This window comes from Aphelocoma coerulescens, chromosome 2 (genome assembly GCF_041296385.1).
Source record: "Aphelocoma coerulescens isolate FSJ_1873_10779 chromosome 2, UR_Acoe_1.0, whole genome shotgun sequence".
Lineage (NCBI taxonomy): Eukaryota > Metazoa > Chordata > Aves > Passeriformes > Corvidae > Aphelocoma > Aphelocoma coerulescens.
In genome coordinates this window covers 108791007-108799868 of record NC_091015.1, presented here as the reverse complement: position 1 = coordinate 108799868, position 8862 = coordinate 108791007, and the positions used below count along the sequence as shown (strand labels likewise).

The 8862-nt window shown below is 35.2% G+C and overlaps 1 long non-coding RNA gene across 1 annotated transcript; it reads right to left on the bottom strand.

Moving 5' to 3' along the window:
- Positions 1-273: 273 nt before the first annotated feature.
- On the bottom strand, positions 274-7336 carry LOC138105859 (uncharacterized). The gene is made up of 4 exons (XR_011148744.1): positions 7254-7336; positions 5515-5589; positions 4090-4246; positions 274-2742 (listed from the first exon to the last, which is right to left on the bottom strand). It is a non-coding gene; the product is annotated as an uncharacterized lncRNA (long non-coding RNA).
- Between the last annotated feature and the right edge of the window lie 1526 nt (positions 7337-8862).

Genomic DNA, 8862 nt, shown 5'->3' with positions numbered 1-8862 from the left:
AGAGGCATATTATAAACATTCTCTTACAAGTTAGGAAAAGAGATTAATTACAGAAGGAAATATATTAATACTTTTAATTAGTGTTATTGCTGAAGTCTAAGAACTAGAAATAAGAAAATAATAAAACAAAGTGAAGAGACTATATAAAATAAAAGAACAACTTTAACATTTATTAAGAAACTATACAATATAAGAGAAAATTTCAAAAACCAGTAGCCCAAAGTCACCCTCAAGACCATATCTATAATTTACATATAGAGATTTACAGTTTAATTTAATTATAATCTACAGTCATATCAATCTGACTTAGAGAATATAACTTTGGAAAATATAATGGTAAGCCTTTTCATTGGTCAAAGAGAATTTTTGACCTATACAACATTTTAAACTGCAAAAATGGGGTCAAATAGGATCACATCAATCAAGGGAGACATGAACCATGACAAGAGCCACCTAGTAATACATTGAACTGTTTATAAGAAAAGAAATTATAGGGTGAAATAATGATCCCAATTACAATACATGCTTTGATCATAAATTTTCCCTAAAATTTGTGTAAACTAACAAGATTAATGCATTTAATTTCAAATGGGAAAAGAAATTTGTATTAAATATAAGAGTTCTTGAAGAGTTTCACTGTATCATTATATCTCCCAAACACATTTTTCAAGCAGGTCTATTTCCATATAAGTTCTCTTTCAGTCAACCAGGAGACTGTTTTAATGGAATTACTGTGAAGGTTGCAATTACCTCAGAAGCACCAACAATCTGTCCCATACTACTTATTTATTAGTGTTGACAAAAAAATATGCTAACTAAACATTGCAGATAACTCTTTCAGAGGTGCCACATAAACCAAAAATTTTCTTTCTATGCATCTCATTATGCCAAGGAAAGGAGGAACAAATTACTCTGTTAAAAAATGTCAATTTTTGACAGAATTTTCTACAAGTGCAAGGCAGCAATCACTTCAGGCTGTTGGCAAGAAATGGAGAATATGAACACCTTCACATAGAAGGAGGAAAAGGAGAAGAATGTATCCAGGGTGTCTGAATTTAGGATGACCCTGAACATCTGGCAGAAATCTTTCAAGATCTTTCTTCTTCCCTTGGCAAATCAGTTGCCTTGGAGCTGTGAAAATTATGACTGGCAATGTCTAAGCCCTCTCCACTGCTACAATAAGGATTTCTGGAAGTCCAAAGGCTGTATCAACCATGTCACTATTGAACCTCCAGATCTTTGTTGGTCCTGATCACAATGTTTTAAGGTTCTCAGTTTGTATCAAGTGAGGATAGAGGCAAAAACAAATTATGTGCTCAAATATATACATGTGTTTTTGAGTTGATATATTTGTTTCTTTCATAATGATTATAGAGATAGAGGTAATTTTGGGACATAATTCATCAGATCAATGTTAAACAACTGCAGTAGCATGACAAGATTTCTGCTACAAAAGTGCTATCTCTTAACGCAATTTTGAGCATTTCAGACATAGAGACAGTCCTGCAGATGGCCAAGTCAAAAGTCATGTAACTAATCAAGACTATGAAGCCAAAAGCCCTGAAGCCATTGCTTAGCCTGTATTGTCAGGCATTCAGCATTTCAGACATTTACATGACTTAATTAGAACTATTTATTTGGAAAGTACAAGGGTTGGGTTCAAGAGGTAGGGGAAGATTTATTTTTTTTCTAAAAACAACAACAACAACTAAACAGGAACTTTGCAATTCCCTTCTATTTGCCTTTTTTTAAATAAATCCTTTAGTTGCCTTCAATTTTGTACCATATTGACATCTCTTTTATAGAAACTTGAAAATCATCACTCCTCATAGACAAATTGATGATTTTGTGTTAGTACTATCATAGTACAGTTTTTGTGACAGAAAGTAAAGTCCCTATTGACATCATTCCTTTTTACTTCTGAATGTCAGGAATTCACATACTAGAGTTCTGGGAGTTTTAAGCTTAAATAATCCTCTTTCCCTTGGAAACTAAGAAATACTCAGAAATCTATCAGCTTTGTTTTGCATAATTTAACAATTTATTTCATGGACATAAATCCCTACTTTCTAGATCAAATATTCTGAATCTGACCAGTAATGCTTAGACTTTAAAGGGCTTTCTTTGCTTTTAAGATAAACTCGGTGCTCCCCATGAGAAGTGAGTCACATACACAGCCATATTCATGGGCGAAGTGTGAGTATTATCGTCTTCGGTATCTTCTAAGATCTCAGAAAGGATGCCACTTGCTTATCGCAGATTTTGCTGGGAGTTTATTCATTTTAGGAAGTAAAGGCCTGATCCAAACCCCGATGAAGTCAATGGAAAAAGTCTCCCATTGACTACAATGGGCTCTGGATCATGCCCTAAGTCCATTCTCTTCATTAATGCAGGATTAATGACAGGATGTCTTTCCAGTAGCCTGGAGTACTTAAGATCCTGGCAATTTCAGCTGAACAAGTTCACTTTAGATTGCCATTCCATTTGGAATTTGAAAGGTGAAGTCAAGGTCTTTTTCAGTGACAGGAAAACTTTAAATGTGGGCATTTTCAGTTCCTGGTTATAGTCAATCCCACCAATTCAGTGAAAATCCTTAGGCATCCTAATGAGAAAACAGCAAGAACAAGTGGAGCCAAAGAAATTCATGTTGTTCAGGACACACTTCAGAAATACAGTGTAGACTCGTTTGACCAATGAACAGATGCATGTTGATGTTTTTTGAGAGATCAGTCTAGAACCTCACTACAAAGAACAAATTAAAAGATTATAGCATAGTTAAATATATAATGTTTTTGTTGTACTTCTTTTAAAATTAACAGATAAGGAAACAGATGACATTTCTCAAAGTGTTTTCTCAGTTTGCACCAGAAAGCACCACCAGTTCATAAATAATGAAAAGTGGCAGAAAAATATTACAAACAGCAGTAATACCTTTAAGTTCTCTGAAACTGCAGATGTGAATTGGGATTGTTATGCTAGCACAAACTTTGACAGACAGACAGTAGATGGATAGAATAAGTATAGTATTATTAAATCAGATATAAAATATATCTGTATTAAGATCAGACTTATATAAAATAAAAATCTAAAACAAACATAGTTTGTTATATTACTGTTTAAAAATTGTGTTTCTGATAAAGTACTGGATAGATCAGCCATTCCAAAAGATCTCTAGTGCTATTCACTACTCATATTTCATTAAATTGCCATTAGCATTATTCATTATTTTACCCTGATTATTCATATTGACAAGAATGGCTCAAAAGTTGAAGCATTTTTTCTAACCCAATTACTAATTGTTCTACTAAAAAATATCATCCAAATTGCCATGTACCTTATGATAAAGAGATTTGTAAAGTTATATTCTAGGACTTAAAAAAATCAATGGAAGTTTGCCATAATTTCAATAGTATTTACTATTGGAAGGTCAGCACATTCATTGATCTATAAATGCTTGCAAACCTGCCACCATCCTCCCACAAAGCCAGTGAAACACATTCAAGTTTCACACTTTGAGTTTTACTTCTTTTTACCAGAGACATTTCTGCAATACTGTTTGACCATGCACATTTAGTTTTAAACAACTTAAAAGCCTGCTGACAATTCTTATACTCATTAATTTTAGAGATAAAGGAAGCAGATCTTAAATCTCCTCATCAAAATATGGCAGGAATAGGTTTATTTTGCATATGTATAAATAAAAACTTGCTCATCCAAGGACTCTCCCAATATACAGAAAAACCTCATGTTTGGATCCATGATATGAATCACCATGGGCTCATGTATTTCTCTCCAAATTATCTTAATATTATAATAAAATTATGTAGTTTGTATCTCTTTCTTTGCTTTGATGAATTAAAAAAAAAAAAAAGACAAAAGCACCTGATTACTTTGCTGTAAAATAAACATGTAATTTTTCAAATCTTGCCAGTTGCTGTCAAAGGAAAATTTGCTTGCACTACAGGATAACTTTAATGACATCTGAAACTCACATAGTCATGATTAACATCAAGGAACACCTGATTTGAGTGTAACATGTATTTCTTTTTCTCCCCCACCTAAAAATTCTGGTTAGATATACTACTTTACCTTAGAATATAGTATTTAGTAAGACAAAAGCTATCCCAATTGCAACTCTGTTGAAAAACTCCAAGGACTGCTTTCAGTTTAACTTAGTATCTTTTTTCCATCCCTTCATTCTTACTGAAATTCATTTTACTCAGCACTGCTTCATTCAAATCATAGGCTGAAAGAGAAAATGAAAACATCCACCACCTGGATCAGGTGAAAAAAGGAGAAAATTCATGCAGTTTAAATGCTGTTGTCTGGAGCTAATATAGACAAAATAGTTTCCCATCTGTTTGTTTAAATAAAAGGCATTAATTTGCTTTCACGTGGTTTTCAATTTATCCATTTATCACTTTCAGATGAAAGGCATGGTTACAATCAGCAAGATCAATAGATATCAAAGCTCTTTAAGCAAGGTTTAGTAACTGCTTGCTTGACACATATATAGCTTGGCTACTAAAATTAGCCTGTTCCATTGGATTATAAATAATATCTTGTTCTATGGTTCCCATTTGACTTAACAAGTATTACATTCCTGCCCCTAGAGTCTTACAGTGACACTGGCCAGATTTCAAACCCTGGAAGCTGTCCAGGATGTACAGTGCATAGAAAAGACTGTACATTGATTTTCAGGCAAAAGAAAAAAAATATTAGTCAAGATGAAATGCTTTACTGGAGAGGACTTCACAGCACAATGTATTGAAAAAGATTCTTCCTTGCCCTTACAACATCTAGAGCAAGGAACTTAAAATGTGCAGGAAAACACTCAAGCACCCTCCTCAGAGGGAAAAGTTAATGACATGATAACATCCAACATATTCTTTAAGCTAATTTTAAAGTCAACAATTAGCCAAGTTATTCAGACATCAGAGAGTTGTTTTCAGCAGTTTTAAGTCTTTCAATATACATGAGACAGACATTTCAGATCAGTCTGTAATATTCCTTAGAGACCTAGATAAATCAATAAACAAGGCCATAATGAATTTGGAAGACAGTTTTGTCATTAGAAATCCTTGTAAGTAGCCAGCAGTTTAATTCTTACAAGGAGTGGGAATTGCTGTCATGCATCCAACACCCTACACCCTGTAATTTAGGTTTTTAAAATAAAAAAGTAGCCTTAATTACATAACACACCATTCGAAATAATGTTTTATCCTCTTGGCACATCAGTAGATTGGGTAGGATTTCACTTTCTCCCCGTCTAGTCCCCTACTGTTATTAAATCCAAGTAAAAATTTAAATTTTCCTTAATTTCAAATGCTCTAGAAAGGCCTTCAATTACCATCTTGCATATACCAATATGCAGTGTGTACTTGCACAGAAGAGAGATAACTGGAATATTTTTGGCCTTGCACATGAGGCCCAAATCAAGAACTGTAGTGCAAAATCTTTGCTTAGACCGAAGTTACGATTTTCAAATATTTGCTTGAATGGAGGATAGTATACCTTTTTTCAAGTATTAGCCAGGCAATACTACTGGTACATACACTGTCACCCAAGTATATGGTCACCAGAACAAATCTGAAGGAAAATCAAGCCAGAGTCACACAGAATCATAAATATTGTAAGTGACTTTCAAGATCATCTAGTCAAGCTATCAGCCTCACACCACCATAATCACCCCTAAACCATAACCCCAAGTGAGAAACCTGGGCTCCTCTTGAAGGCTTCCAGAGAGGGTGACTCCACAATCTCCCTGGGCAACTTATTTCAACACCTAAGCACCATTCTCAGTGATAAACTTTTTTCTAACGTCTAATTTGAACCTTCCCTGGCACAACTTAAGGCCATTTCCTTACATCCTTTAGACTGAAATATGTCAGAAGTGACTGACTCCCACCTCACTACAAACTCCTTTCAAGAAGTTGTAGAGAGCAATGAGGTCCCCCCCTTCAGCCTCCTCATTCCCTTTCTCTTTCCCTTCTTCTCTCCACCACTCAAATAGTTTCCTTCTTTGTATAAGTATATACCAGAATTCAAGAACGTTTTAGAGGTGCCTCTTTGCCCACATCTCCTGCTTCAAGCTTTTATCTGAATCTGTAGTCCCTGATATCACATTCCTTTCACCTGTATTGTCAGACATAGCAAGTAATGCTATAAACTGGATCTAAAAGCCTTATTTTCAGTTGTCCTTGTTGTAAGAACTGTTCTGACAGATTTAAAAAGAATGAATGGATATAAACTTAATGAGACTTCAAAAATTAATCCAGTTATCAGTAATATTAATCTTGTTTTCACAATGGACATTTTGTGAAATATAAAGGAGATTTATTTTCTCTGGAGAGTCTGATGAGCTAGGATTTTTAATAATCAAATACATTCTTTTCCTTTTTTTCTTTTTTAAATTAAAAGAGGAGAGAGAGTGTTATGTTTGCTCTCATACCCCTTATTCATCATCTCATTTCCCAACTCATACTCAGGCAAGCATATTTGGTAGATTAGGCCTCCACTAGAAAAAAAAAGTTCCTGTTTTTTTCTCTCTTTAGAAACCATGAAAACTAAAGCATATCCTGAAAAGTTTTAAAATAAAACATCCCCCCTTCACCTGCACACAAAGGAACTCTTAATTAAAACTTACTGAAGGACAGAAGAAAAAGCAATAACACAAAATCAAAGAACATGTGGATGAGAAGGAAGCATTCACCCTGAGATATTTAATATTTTAATTGGTTATCTGGAAGAAATAAGAAACTGTATCTTATGAGTCTGACTCTAACGTTATTAGTTAGTGGCAAAAAGCCCAGTGAGTTCAATGGGGCCAAGATGAAGCTCTAATTCAATTAGAAACTGACTTCAGATACAATGTTACCTTCTTCCCTTCATCTTCCCATTTTAGCAAAAAGAAATAAGAAAGATTTATTGAAATCCATCACAGAGGCAGGTAATTGAGTTTGTTTTGAACTGGATCAAAACAAAGAAGTATTCATGAGGAGAGTAGTTTTGACTATAAATTCATTGAAATAACAATACTGGACATTGAGCTTTCCAATAGAAACTGACTACCCTACTGAAGTGTTTAAAACCTGTCCTGCACTAAAATCTCAGGTGTCTAAAAACCTTGGTGACAAGGTAGCTCTATTTGAGCACAATAAATACTGAACTTTTCCCCGAAAAATAAGTGAAAATGAAAAATTATTTGATAGAAAAAGACCCTTGTCTTTATAATCCCCTCTGCCAGTCAGTACTTGCTGTAAATTCAGATAAGGTGTAAGTTCACATAAGGAGGGGCTGACAAAAGAAAACTTCTCTCCTTTTCACTGGTTGCAAGATGACTTATCAGTTGTTACTGGTGAAGGAGCAGCAATAATACACTAGGAAAAGACCTCCATTTCCCTTTTCCAGCACCACCTGTGGGTCTTTTTCTCCAGCTGCTACTGGTTACTGCCACCTGTGCGACCTTAGTCATCTGTGAGAGTGGCTGAGCTGAGAGGAAGGGAAGCTGCTATCTAAGGCATATGTTGTGAAGCATCTCTTCTGTAGGGATTTTCTTCCAGCCCACAAAAGCAGGAGCTTCCAAATTCTACTGGAATAGCAGAACTGAAACATGGAAAGACAGAAAACACTATCAGAGCCTGCCTTCAACTGGATGGTCTCTCAGATGCTGTTACCTGAAGCTGTGAATTCAATTCAATGGAAATAATTCTAAACTAATTGCCTGCAAGTGCAACACTCTAACCGTTCTTGCATTAAATTACTCTTGTGAGAATTATTCCCTTTCTTTTTAAAGACAGATGTTCATTAGATCAATAGGGAAAGTGAAAGAAGAGGAGTAAGGAGGATTCCCTTTCCTTGACCCACTGGTTAGAGTGTGGGAGACAGAGGAGTAGAAACTCCTGCAAATAAATGAGGTTTTGATTTACAACCCTGGAAGAGACTAGGTCTGGCTTAATAGACAGAGATTTATAGATCTTAAGCAAAAGGATTACAAGCCTGTGTTCCTATAGTTATAAGTAAAAATGTACACTGGGTGTTCTGGTAGAGGGTTTCAAATATAATAGTGTGATTTTATATAGTTTAAGTTAAGAATTTAGATGGTATAAGAAAGACATCTGTGTGTACGTGACATGAGAAGTTATTGGTCAAAGCACAGCTGCATTGCAGTGAGAAGTGCCACAGGTGATAGGTCATAAATCCAAAACAAAGTGTCGTTCTAAGTGCCTATTGGATTAGAAAGTTATAAATTACCATGTAACCCTAAATCTTGTGACTATTCGCCATTATTCGGAGGTGTTGTAAAATCTCAGGCCTCAACTGATGCATTTTGCTATTTTAAACAATAAATTCGTGTAATCGCATAGTCCCATCTCTTGAACTTATTTCCTCCGACAAGTGAACATGCAGGAAATTCGACCTTACAGGCCATTTTCTTTCATGTGGAAGGCTAAGTTTGAAACCTCTCAGATCAGTTTCAGAAAGAGTTTCATGAAACTAATGCAGATGAGCAATCACCTTTTAATAAATTAGAAGAATGTCAGACAGCCGTAAGCTGCCTCTCATGTTCTTTTTGATGGCAGCAAAGAAGCACTTTTACAGAAGTGGGACTTTATTTACAGTACTTTGGTTTCTGATGGGTTAAGAAGTCTAAAAAACTCTTGAAGTTTTTCAGCTGAGGCTGTTTCCTTCCCTACTCTCCGTGCAGTGGCACAGGCTGGGGAAATGACAAGTACCCATCTTTCCTCTGGTTTCTGTTGTGCTTAAGCCAGAAACGGTTCAACCCATACAAGATCTTGAATCAAGATTCAGCTTTGAGACATTACATACCTTTGACTAACAGCTTTTAGCATTAATTAAGAG